The sequence below is a fragment of the Mobula hypostoma genome, chromosome 4 (assembly GCF_963921235.1).
Source record: "Mobula hypostoma chromosome 4, sMobHyp1.1, whole genome shotgun sequence".
Lineage (NCBI taxonomy): Eukaryota > Metazoa > Chordata > Chondrichthyes > Myliobatiformes > Myliobatidae > Mobula > Mobula hypostoma.
In genome coordinates this window covers 36,031,496-36,045,469 of record NC_086100.1, presented here as the reverse complement: position 1 = coordinate 36,045,469, position 13,974 = coordinate 36,031,496, and positions in this window count along the sequence as shown.

Sequence of the window (13,974 nt, the reverse complement as noted above, 5' to 3'; positions counted from 1 at the left end):
TTAAATACATGTAGCATTTGGAATATGGCGGACAAACTTGTGGTGCAATTAGTTGGTATGATATTGTGGGCATCACTGAGCCATGGCTGAAAGAAGGCCACAACTGGGAGCTTAACATCAAAGGATATACTTTGTATTGTAAGGACAGGCAGAAAGGTGTGAGCGGTGTGTGGCTCTGTAGATAAGAGATGGAATTACATCTTTAGAAAGAGGTGACAGAGTCAGAGAATGTTGAATATTTGTGGGTGGAGTTAAGAAACTACAAGTGTAAAAAAACCATCATGGGAATCATATATAGATAAGATGTGGGGTTGAAATTGCAAAGGTTGCTGGAAAGGCATGTAATAAGGGTAATGACACAATTGTAATGGGGGACTTCAATGTGCAAAGGGATTGGGAAAATTAGGTTGGTGGCATATTGCAAGAGAGGTAATTTGTTGAATGCCTACAAGATGGCTTTTTCGAGCAGATTGTGCTTGCACCTACTTGGGGAAAGGCTCTCTTAGATTGGGTGTTGTGTAATAACACAGATCTTATTAAGGAGCTTAATACAAAGGAATACTTAGCAGGCAGTGATCATAATATGATTGAATTCATACTGCAATTTGAGAGGGAGAGGCATAAGTCACATGTATCAGTATATCACTATCACAGTGGAACAAAGGGAATTACAGAGGCATGAGAGAGGAGCTTGCCCAGGTGGATTGGAGGAGGATACTGGCAGGGATCACAGTGGAGCAGAGATGGCTGAAATTTATGGGAATAGTTCACAAGGCGCAGGAGAGATATCACACAGAAGAAGTTATTACCAAATGGCAAGGATAGGCAACTGTTGCTGACAAAGGAAAGTTAAGGACTCCGTTGAAGCCAAGAAGAGGGCATACAAGGTAGTACAAGTAGAAGGTGGATGATTGAGAAGCTTTTAAAATCCAACAAAAGGCAACTAAAAAAGCTATAAGAAGGGAAAAGATGAAAACTGAGGGCAAACTAGCCAATAATGTAAAGCAGGATACCAGAAGTTTTTTCAGTTATGTAAAGAGCAAAAGGGTGGTGAGAATTGATATTGGACCTCTGGAAATTGATGCTGGTGGACAAAGAAATGGCAGGTGAACTTAATGGGTACTTGGCATCTGTGTTCGCTGTGGAAGACACAGAATGGTTTCTGTAAAGGGAAACCTTGTCTGACAAATCTGTTAGAGTTCTTCAAGAAAGTAACAAGCAGGGTGGACAAAGGACAGGCAGTGGATGTAATTTACCTGGATTTTCAGAAGGCATTTGATAAGATGCCACACATGTGACTGCTTAACAAGATAAAGTCCTGTGGTGTTACAGGAAAGATACAGGCATGGATAGAGGAATGACTGACAAGGAGGAGGCAGGAGGCAGTGAGTGGGGAAAAAAGGGACCTTTGTTGATTGGCTGTCAGTGACAAGTGGTGTTCCTCAGGGGTTAGTATTGGGACTGCTACTTTTCACATTGTTTATCAATGATTTGGATCTGTCATGGTCTGGATCGGGGTCCCTTTAAATTTAGCTTGTTTACGTTATGATCCGGACCGTTGATTCTCTGTTTTCCCATGTCCCTTGACTTTGGTGATTAGAGGCAATTAACACTTGGCTGAACTGGTAGTTTATAGTCTCTGGCTTTCAGCCGTTCGGTGCGGGAGCGTCTGCAAAGTCATCCAAGGTACGGTGTGCCAATGTCATCTGGCTGGAGCAAGCCTAGTCTCTGCCGAAGCGAGTGCCGGTAATTCGCCTCTCCTCACCGGAGCAACCCTGTCAAGTTACCTCACCAAAGCGAGCCTGCAAAGTTTCCTCACTGAGGTGGGTCCGTCAGTTAACCTGCTGGAGGGGATCAAGAACCGCTGTCTACTGTTCCCGGGTCGAGTCGAGAGCTCGCCACTACCCGGAAGCTCCAAGTCAAGTCCTGGCTCCGGGTGCATTCAAGCACCAAGTCAAGTCCTGTGCCTGGCGGCAATCAAGCACCAAGTGGAGTCCTGGCCCTGGCGGCAATCAAGCACCAAGTGGAGTCCTGGCCCCGGCGGCTTCCCAGTTCTGAGTCAAGTCCTGGCCCTGGCGGCAATCAGGCACCAAGTGGAGTCCTGTGCCTGGCGGCATTCAAGCACCAAGTTGAGTCCTGGCTCTGGCGGCAATCAAGCACCAAGTGGAGTCCTGTGCCTGGCGGCATTCAAGCACCAAGTTGAGTCCTGGCCCTGGCGGCAATCAAGCACCAAGTGGAGTCCTGGCCCCGGCGGCTTCCCAGTTCTGAGTCAAGTCCTGGCCCTGGCGGTCTGTGATTCCTGTCCTACCCCCTTGTCTGAATCCCTTCCCTACCCCTCTCGCCTCTAGCCCTCGTCTGCAGCCCTCACCTGCACTTCGGTCTAGTTCTGTCTCCGAAGCTAGATAGGTACTGTCTGGTGTTCTTTCGTGTTGGTCTTGTCTTGTCTTGTCCTTGCCTCTGTGGGGTAAGTCTGGCCATCTTGCCATTACCCCGCAGAAGATCATGAGTCCCGGCCCTATGTCCTGTACCCAAGGAGGGGTCCCGACTCTGTGTTCTGTGTATGTGTCTATGATTCCATGTACCTGCTCTCCCGAGACTGAGGCTCTGTTTTCCATGTTCCTCCTCTCCCTAGCCCATGCCATGTCCATGCCTGGTTCTGGGGTCCGAGCCCGAGGCAAGACCCAGGTACTGGGTCCTTGCCCAGTCTCGGGCTCGGAGTCCATACCCCAGCCTCTTCATGTCTCCTCTAGTTCTGGGAGCTGATTCCGAGTCCTAGCCCAGACCCTTGGTCCCAGCCTAGTTGTAGTCCTCAGTCCTTGTCCAGTTCTCTATTTCCTGCTCCTGCCTTTCTCTCTTGGTATCGAACAATAAACTAAATCTAAGTAACCTCACAAGGTGTGTCTTGCATCTGGGTCCACCCTTGCTCCTATGCCCCAGCCATTGTGACAGGATCATGGAATTGATAGCTTGTGGCAAAGTTTGCAGATGATACAAAGATAGGTTGGGGCTAGGTAGTGCTGAGGAAGCAATGCGATTGCAGCAGGACTTGGACAAATTGGAAGAATAGGCAAAAAGTGGCAGATGGATTACAGTTTTGGGAAATGTATGATAATGCAGTTTGGTAAAAGGAACAGAAGTGCGGACTATTATCGAAATGGGGAGAAGCTTCAAACATCGGAGGTGCAGAAGGACTTTGGAGTCCTCGGACAAGACTCCCAGATTGAGGTTGAGTCTATGGTAAAGGAGGCAAATGCAATGTTGGCATTTATTTCAAAGGGAATAGAATATAAAAGCAAGGAAATAATGCTGAACCTTTATAAGACATTATTCAGGCCGCACTTGGAGTATTGTGAACAGTTCTGGGCCTCATAGGACTAGATAGGGTCTATGTGGAGAGGATTGATAGCTGCTTATGCTGTAAAAGGTCCAGAGCCTCATATATACCAAGAGAAAAGGCATAGGATAAAATTACAGAGCAATTTAGACCCAAGATTAGTCCGGAGGGATAAATGCCCACTATAAATCCATATGCCTTGATTCTATTAATATCAAAAAATCTAATCATCCCTGTGATGAATATATCCATGAATGAGTGTACGCAGCTCTCTTGTATACAAAATTCTGAAGAATCTTTACCTGCTGTGGCCTGAAACTTATTTTGATCGCTGTTATTTTGAGACAGTGGCTCCTAGCTCTGCATCAGCACTGTATTTTCTATCCGGCCTGTCAAGCTCCTCGTGTACACTTCAGTCAGCTTCCGCCTTGTTCGTCGAACTTCAAGAACGAAAAGAGCTAGTTTGCTTAATTTCTCCTCATATGAGATACCCACCACCCCAGGAATGAAGCCGGTGAACCTTCAGAGTACTCCCTCATTTGAAGTAAGGAGACAAGAATGACGTACAGTGCTGCAGATGGTGTTTCAGCAGTTCGCTGTATAAATGGAGCATGTTCTCCTCCAGTACTGAAATTATTTTGGAATAAAGCCAATTAATCATTTGACTTCATTATTCTTCCTGTACTTGACTCATCTACAATCATACACAGAACCATTTTAACACTGATATTTTCTCATTAGACTTTTTATATTTTCTACTAAAGTGGATGAGCCCCTACTGAAACTTTCCTGCAACCTCTTCAGAGTTCATACTGTCACCAAGCTTTGTATATCAGTTAATCTGCATCCTGATCTCACTGATCACTGAGGTACATACACATGGATATGTCTTAGTAACACCCCTCTAGTCACAGCCTCCCAACTAAAAATGACCTGGTTATTCTTACTTTTGTATTTTTACCCATCTACTAATCCTTAATTCACAATAAATTAACCTCAGCTGTGTGCATTTTAATTTTGGTTAATAACCTATTTGGAAGGCCGTTTGAAAGCTAAACTATTCCGCAATGAACAATTCACCATATTTTTTATGCCCCAGGTACAATTGCCTCCAAGTGCTTCATCAATATCCACTGCGTTTCTCCAAATATATTTAACTTTTATTGAGAAGCCAGTAGCAAACAAAGGCAATTTAACATTAATCGCAGATTCTGGTCCAATTACTTTTGAATGATCTGGCAATGAATAATTTATTCTCTGATAATTCCATGGACTACTTCACCAGGAAGTGACATTTCCTGCTAGCCATAGCTGAAACAAATACTTTAACCAAATTTGAACCTGCTTACTGTGTAATACTGAAGTTATCTTTGCCAGAAGAACTGGGATGGTCCAGAAAGCTGTCTGGGCACCTGCTTTCTCAAGTACAATTAGGAATGCTTGATACTGGTTTTACCGGAATTGCCCACTGCTTCTAAAATTTAATTATAAAAGGAAACTCCCATTACAAGAGATATTGAAGAAGAACAGTAGAACCAGTAGGAACCTGCCAAAATTTCATTCAGCGACTCTTATTTTTTTAGGAGCTTCAGGAGATTTAGTATGTTACCAAGGAGTTACAAATTTCTATAAATGTATAGTGGAGAGCATTCTGACTGGTGCATCATAGACTGGAATGGAGCCTCCAATGCATAGGATCGCAAGAGGCTCCTAAGGGTTACAGACTCATTCAACTCTCATGGGCACAACCTTCTCCACCATCGCAGAGCCTTAAGGAAGCTTACTATCGGGGACATGACCTCTTCTTGTTACTAACACTGGCAGGAGGTACTGGTGTCTGAAGAATGAGACTCAATGATTCAAGAATTCCTCTTCCTCTTCATCTTCAGATTTCTGAGCAATCTGTCAATCCATGAAGATTACAGTATTATTCAGTGTTTTTGCAATATTTATTTATTTATATAATTTATAGATGTGCATATCATAGCACTTTACCGCCGACACAAGACAACAAATTTCACATCAAGGGCCAATGATAATAAAGCAGATTTTGATTCTGAGCACACTCGACATGAAGATTGTTACAATTTGATGTTGGTCTTGTTTTTAATCTAACCAACAGGAATACCATGGTAAAGTGCAGAATGGAATTGCATCAGGTTCAGATTCCATTCATGTCTCAGGGTGAGTAAATACTGACATAGGCTTGTTGGACTGCACCATAAATATCTTGGTAACATGAGCTTTTTGCATTCCACCATCAGCATTTTGTGATCACTCTGATTCTGGGTGAACCAATGGCAACTTTAGATTGAAGGGATCCATGAATATTAATGCCAGTCTGTCTGGGAAGCAAGAATTTCAAAATTCCAGATGGTTTCATTGACAGCAATTACTCCATGACTGTTGCAATGTGAACTTGTCTTGCACGGTAAACATAGTTCTGTGACATTCTACCCAATTCAGTGCGTTTGAGGGGTGTGTACTTGTTGTGGTAGCAGCATTCTGACTGATGAACCCATTCTGGAGTTTCAGAAGACCTTTATCAAGGTGGTGTACATGAAGCTGCTTAACAAGATAAGGGCCCATCGTATTACAGGAAAGTTATGATCATGGATAGAATATTGGCTGATGGCAAGAGGCAGAGTCAGAATAAAAGGGGCCTATTCTGGTCAGTTGCAGGTGACAAGTGATGTCCAGCAGGGGTCATTATTGGGACCGCTTCTTTTCCTGTTATATGTCAACGATTTGGATGATAGACTTGATGGTTCTCTGGCCAAGTTTGCAGACGATACAAAGATAGATAGAGAGGCAGGTAGTGCTGAGGAAGTAGAGATTCTGCAGGAGGACTTGTAAACATTGGGAAAATAGGCAAAGACGTTTCAAATATAACGTAGTGTGGGGAAGTGTATGGTCATGCACTTTGGTAGGAGTAAAGTCAGGAGAAAATCTGTAGGTGTTGGAAATCCAAAGCAAGGGCCTCAGGCTGAAACATCAATTTTTTATTCTCTTCCATAGATGCTGCATGGCCTACAGAGCTCCTCCAGCATTATGTGTGTGTGTTGCTTTTGATAAAGCCATAGACTGTGTTCTAAATGGGGAGAAAATTCAAAAATATGAGGTGTAAATGGACTTGGGAGTCCTTGTGCAAGATTTAACTTGCAGGTTGAGTCAGCGGTAAGGAGGACTAGAATATAAAAGCAAGGATATAAAGCAGAAGCCTTATAAGGCATTTGTCAAACCGCACATGGAGTAATGTGAGCAGTTTTGGGCCCCATATCTAAGAAAAAATGTGCTGTCGTTGGAGGGGGTCCAGAAGAGGTTCACAAGAATGATTCCATGAAGGAAAGGGTTAATGCATGAGGAGTGTTTGATGGCTCTGGGCCTGTACTCACTGGAGTTTAGAAGCATGGTGGGGGGGGGGGCGGAATCTCATTGAAATCTATTAAATATTGGAAGGCCTAGATAGAGTGGATGTGGAGAGCATATTTCTTATAGTGTGTGTGAGTCTAGGACTTGATGGTACTGTGGTAAACCATATATATATGTTGTAACTGGGTTACCTGTCTGGACACGCCCCTCTGCTGACTGCCCCTGTGGCTCCTCCCATGGACCCCTGAATAAAGGCGATTGGGCCACTGCTCCTCTTTTCAGTCCAGGGGCAGATACTCAGCATGGTCGAGGTCACATTTTACTGCTAATAAAAGCCTTTCAGTATTTACTCTACTTCCAGTCTTTTGGAGTTATTGATAGTGTATCAGGTACAGCCTCAGAATAGAGGGACGTCTATTTAAAACAGAATTGAGAAGGTATTTCTTTAGCCAGAGGGTGGTAAATCTGTAGAATTCATTGCCACAGATGGCTGTGGAGACAAAGTCATTGTATATATTTGAAGTGGAGGTTTAGGTTCTTGATTAGTCAGGGCATCAAAGATTATGCGGAGAAGGCAGGAGAATGTCGTTTAGAGGGATAATAGATCTACCATGATAGAATGGCGGAACAGACTTGATAGGTCGAGTGGCCTAATTCTGCTCCTATTCCTTATTGTCTTATGGTCTCCTAGGAGACTGAATTACCCTTTCAGTCATTGGTATCTAATTTGGTTCGATACTGAGAAAAAATAGACTGGGGAGAATTGAACGAAGAACTAGAAAAATTATTGAAAACTATTTTACATTATTATTACCTTAGCATTTTTTAGTACAATTCTCTGCACCATTTGGTTGTATCGTGCTCCTCTCTGTATTTATTGCTGAATTTATTATTCCCATGTATACCATTTGCTAATATTTACACGGACAAGAAATTTCATTGCACCAGGTGTATATGACAATAAACTTATCCGAGACTTCTGATATAAACCTTCTCTTGTCATAAGGTTCTCTTTCAGAAAGTGAACATTCGCTGATACACAGCAGTTTAGATTGCAGTCAGTAAATACGAGCATTGTTATGAAGCACACGCTACCAGAAATCAACCAGTTTATCAGTGAGGAAAGATTTAGAATATGGGCAGTGTTTGATGGTACTTGCCTGAGTTTAGAAGGATGGGAGGGTGTCCTTGGAAGTCTTTGTGCAGGATTCCCTAAAGGTTAACTTGCAGGTTGAATTGGTCCAGAGGAGGTTCATGAGAATAATTCTGAGAATGGAAGTATTAATGTACAAAGACCGTTTGATCTTTCTGGGCCTGTACTCACTGGAGTTTAGGAGAATAAGGGGAAATGTCATTGAAATCTGTCTAATATTGAAAGGCCTAGATAGAGTGGATGAGGAGATGATGTTTCCTTCGGAGGGTCTGCCTAGAATCTGAGTGCACGTCCTCAGAGTGGAAGGGCGTGCATTTTTAATAGAAATGAGGAAGAATTTATTTCACCAGAGAGTGAAACTGGTGCCATTTTAAACCTTTCCGTTTAAGATGGTGCTGGTGAACCTCAGTGACGTCTGGCAACAAAACAGGGAAAATAACTAACTACTTTGTTTATCGCACATTTTCTGGAAAACAATAATTGGAAGTAATAGTCTGTAACTTCCCTTTGGACTTGAAGGCAACTCGACGTGGCGGAACTGAAGCAAGGTGAGGCAGCGGGCCTCTTGCTGAGAGCAAGGAAGGCCTGAGCTTCGATTGATTTAAGCATCATGCCAAATTGGACAGTTCGGCACCAGTGTGTACGAAAGTGACTGAACCCAATGTTTAGATGGAGACAGGGGCTGAATCGGAAAGGTGGGTTACAGGCTGAGTTGAGGCGATGGGGTATTCGCCCCAGAGCGTATTGAGATGATTAAACCTGATGCTTGGACATTGCTGGGCCATTTTGAAAAGGTTAGGATGTCGGGGCCCAAGGTGAGGAATGGGCTGGTTCAGATCACTACTCCACAACTCAGTTCTGTACTGAACTATAGGGCTCCCTTTGCGGACTTCAGTTCAGAATGCTATTATTTACATGCTTAGTTTTCTTTTCTCTCCACACTGGGTGTTCCTTCTCTTATGGATTCTTCTGGGTTTCTTTGTTTCACGGCTGCCTGTTAGGGGACAAATCTCAAGGTTGCATAATGTGGACAGACTTTGATGATAAATGTACTTTGAACTTTGGTGAATCTGTGGAATTCATTGCCATGGATGACTGTGGGAGACAAGTCATTGACTACATTTAAAACAGAGGTTGATAGGTTCTTGATCTGTCAAGGCATCAAGGATAATAAATTAGCCATGATGGTATGGCAGAGCAGAATCAATGGGCTGAATGGCCAAATTCTGTTCCTAAGATTACATGTTGTATCAGAGGGATAGGAAGGTAGGCAGAGGGGGCTGGCTTAGCTCTGCTGGTAAAGAATGGCATCAAATCAGTAGAAAGATGTGACATAGGATTGGAAGATGTTGAATCCTTGTGGGTTGAGTTCAGAAAGGGTACAAGGACCCTGATGGCAGTAATATACAGCCCTCCCAACAGTAGCTGGGATGTGGACCACAGATTACAATGGGAAGTAGAAAAGGCGTATCAAAGGGGCAATGTTATGATAATCATGGGAGATTTTAACATGCAGGTCGATTGGGAAAATCAGGTTGGTAATGGATCTCAAGAGAGTGACTTTGTTGAATGCCCACGATATGGCTCTTTAGAGCAGTTTGTCGATGAGTCTACTAGGGGATCAGCTATACTGGATTGGGTGTTATGTAATGAACTGGAGGAGATTAGGGTTCTTAAGGTAAAAGAACCCTTAGGAGGCAGTGATCACAAAATGATTGAGTTCAACTTGGAATTTGATAGGGAGAAAGTAAAGTCTAACTCAGCAGTATTTTAGTGGAGTAAAGGAAATAACAGTGATATGAGAGAGGAATTGGCCAAAGTAAATTGGAAGGAGATGCTAGCAGGGATGACAGCAGAGCAGCAATGGCATGAGCTTCTGAGAAAAGTGAAGAAGGTGCAGGATAGATGTATTCCAAAAATGAAGAAATACTCAAATAGCAAAATAGTACAACTGTGGCGGGCAAGGGAAGTCAAAGCTCATGTAAAAGCAAAAGACAGTGCATATACCAGAGCCAAAATTAGTGGGAAGATAAAGGATTGGGAAGCTTTTAAAAACCTACAGAAAGCAACTAAAAGAATCATCAGGAGAGAAGAGATGAAATATCAAAGCAAGCTAGCAAACAATATCAAAGTGGATAGTACAAGCTTTTTCAAGTATGTAAAAAATAAAAAAGAACATAAGAACATAAGATATAGGAGCAGGAACAGTTCATCTGCCCCATCGATCCTGCTCCGCCATTCAATAAGATCATGGCTGATCTGGCCATGGACTCATCTCCAACCAACCTGCCTTTTCCCCATAACCTTTAATTCCCCTACTTTGCAAAAATCTATCAATCTTGTCTTAAATATATTTTCTGAGGTAGCCTCCACTGCTTTATTGGGCAGAGAATTCCACAGATTCATCAATCTCTGGGAAAAGCAGTTCCTCCTCATCTTCACCCTAAATCTACTCACCTAAATCTTGAGGCTATGTTCCTTCATTTTAGTCTCATCTATCAGTGGAAGCAACTTTCCTGCCTCTATCTTAACTATCCCTTTCATAATATGATATGGTTCTTTAAGATCTTCTCTCATTCTTCTGATTTCCAGCAAGTATAGTCTTAGGCGACTAATAACAGGGGACAAGGGGATGGTAGAGAACTAAATGAGTATTTTGCATCAATCTTCACTGTGGAAGACACTAGTAGTGTGCCAGATGTTGAGGGAAGAGACGTGGGTGCAGTTACTGTTACAAGAGAGAAGGTACTCAAAAAGTTGAAAAACCTAAGGGTACATAAGTCACCTGGACCAGATGAACTGTACCCTAGGGTTTTGAAAGAGGTAGCAGTAGAGATTATGGAGGCATTAATAATGATCTGTCAAAAATCTTCGGACTCTGGCATGGTGCCAGATGACTGGAAAATTGCAAATATTTCTCCACTCTTTAAGAAAGGAGGAAGGTAGCAGAAAGGAAATTATAGACCAGTTAGCCTGACCTCAGTGGTTGTGAAGATGTTGGAATCAATTGTTATGGAGTACATGGTGACACTGGACCAGATAGGACAAAGTCAGCATGGTTTCCTTAAAGGAAAATCATGCATGATGAACCTGCTGGAATTCTTAGAGGAGATTACAAGTAAGACAGATAAAGGGGGTGCAGTGGATGTTGTATATTTGGATTTTCAGAAGGCCTTTGACAAGGTGCCACACATGAGGCTGCTTACTGAGTTAAGAGCCCATGGTATTATGGGAAAGTTACTGGCATGGTTAGAGCATTGGCTATTTGGTCGTAGGCAGCAAATGGGAAAAAAGGATCCTTTTCTAGTTGGCTGCCAGTGACTAGTGGTGTTCTGCTGGGGCTGGTGTTGGACTGGTTTATTTTTATGCTGTATATTAATGAGTTACGATGGAATAGATGGCTTTGTTGCTATGTTTGCAGATGATACGAAAATTGGTGGAGGGGCAGGTAATGTTGAGGAAACAGGTAGGCTGCAGAAGGACCTAGACAGATTAGGAGAATGGACAAGAGAGTGGCTAATGGAATACAATGTTGAAAAATGCATGGTCATGCACTTCCGTATTAGAAATAAATGTGCAGACTATTTTCCAAATGGGGAGAAAATCCAAAAATCTGAGATGCAAAGGGACTTGGGAGTCCTTGTGCAGAACATCCTAAAGGTTAACTTGCAAGTAGTGTCAGTGATGAGGAAGGCAAATGCAATGTTAGCATTCATTTCAAGAGCTCTAAAATACAAGAGCACGGATGTGATTTTGAGGCTTTATAAGACACTGGTGAGGCCTCATCCTGAGTATTGTGAAGTTTTGGGCTCCCTGTTTATGAACAGATGTGCTGGCATTGGAGAAGGTTCAGAAGAGGTTCACAACCATGATTCTGGGAATGAAGGGGTTATCATACGAGGAACGTTTGATGGCTCTGGGTCTGTACTCAATGGAATTTAGAAGGATTGGGGGGATCTCATTCAAACCTTTTGAATGAAGAAAGGCCTAGACAAAGTAGATGTGGAATGTAAGAATGCAAACATGAGAAAATCTGCAGATGCTGGAAATCCAGGCAACACACACAAAATGCTGGCCAGGCAGCATCTATAGGAAGAAGTACAGTCGATGTTTTGGGCCGAGACCCTTCGTCAGGACTAGCGGACTAACTGAAAGAAGAGATAGTAAGAGATTTGAAAGTGGGAGGGGGAGGGGGAGATCCAAAATGATAGGAGAAGACAGCAGGTGGAGGGATGAAACTAAGCTGGACAGTTGATTGGCAATCTCGGAATGCTCTCCTGCACTGTGGAAAATGATCAAGATGTTCTTTTTAGATTAGATTAGATTTATTGCCTTTCCAACATCTAGTGGAGTGCAGCTTCAGTGCAGTTAGCCAAGTTCTTTCAAAGCAATGAAGCAGACTGCAAATTATTGAATGTGGGGATCTGAGACCCCTTCTGAGTGACATTCAGCCTGATACTGAGAAGCTGATATCACTGCACAAACCTATCCTTCTCATTGAAAGGCAATGAGGTACTGAATAGTTGCACAACTAAAGTATGCTCTAAAATTGTCAATGAAAATTGTTTAACTGTAATTAAATAAAGAAATTATTTTATTTGTAGCTTTAAGTAGATTCTTTCCTCCAAGAGGACCACAACCTTGTTGTGGTTTGAAGGTTTGCGTTATTCAATGACCCAGAGAGCTATATTGGCTGGAGTCAGGGTATTATGCTTTCGCTCTGGTAGGGTCACCAATGCCAAGCAGGTCAAAGCGTAGAGCCTCTGCCCTCCACCCCGTTCTGTCCCACTTGGAAAATTTGGTCTCATATGCAAGGTTGCTGTTTATAGACTTCAGTTTGGCATTTGAGAACATCATACCCCAGAAACTGGAGCATAATTGAGAACATCCTTACACGTTACATGTCCCTACAAAGGACTGCAAGGATGGCGGAGAGGGTCATAGGGGTCCTCCATTGGGGATACTTAAGCAGTGCTGCGTACACAGGGCCCATGGTATTATTAAGGATCCCGCCCATCCATCCAGTATCCTCCTTGATTTTTTACCATCAGGCAGGAGACTCCAATGCATAAAAACTAGAATGGTCAGGATGGGAAAGAGTTCCTTTCTCGGGCCATTCAGCTACTGAACTCATGCCGCATTGCATTCAAAGTGTCACTGGTTAATTTGTTCTGTACCTTACAATACTCAATGTATGCACTTCAGTTTGTTTATTTGTGGGTAATCCATCTGGATATTTCATCCATATTTTCATAAGTTACTGTGTATTATGTATACTACAGTGCTTTACAACGTGGTTTGGAGAAACGTCTCGTTTGCCTGTATACATGTATAGAATTAAATGAAAATAAACTTGACTTGATTTGACTTGACATAAGAGTACAGACTAAGAGTGGTCCACTGGTCCTCCAGATTTCGGCGTTCAGCTCAGGGCTAACAATCCTGACTGGTAAAACAAAGCTGTTACAGGAAAAGCAATGAAGGATTCTTGTACATCTGAGTGTGATGGTATTCCTGAGTCTCCATGCGGAACCTGCATGATGAACAGTAGTAAAAACTGAGAGGAAGTTACTGACAAGAACAATGCCAGAGATGAAGGACCTTCATTGTTGCCCTAAACACCAACAGCATAACCAAGCAGTAAATTCAAATAGATTTGAATGTATTTTGCAATTAGTTGCTGCTGCTTTGAATTTGCAGTTCCCATTTTCTTTTACTGTGCATCATAATTCAAATTTCTTTATATTTTATATGTAATGACTGGAAAGAGAGGGGGTATTGGGGGCGTGATCTTTGGAGTTATGGGGGCGGGGGGGGGGCGGTGGTGATAAGCCAAAGAAAGATTGGGAACCATGGATCTACAGTGTTATACTTTTTCTCATCACTTTGGATCCAGCTTAGATCCAACTTATCAGGTCAAATATTCCAAACTCAGGATGTCATTGCAGAATTTCTCAGGGCAGTCCCAACAGTAGTCAACTGCTTCATCAACAGCCTTCCTTTCATCCTAATGTTAGAGGTAAGATATTCACCAATGTTCAGTCTTGTTTAATTAGACTTAAAACTTCTTGGCAAAGGAAGTCATCCACACCGCACGCAGCAAGAACTTACTCAC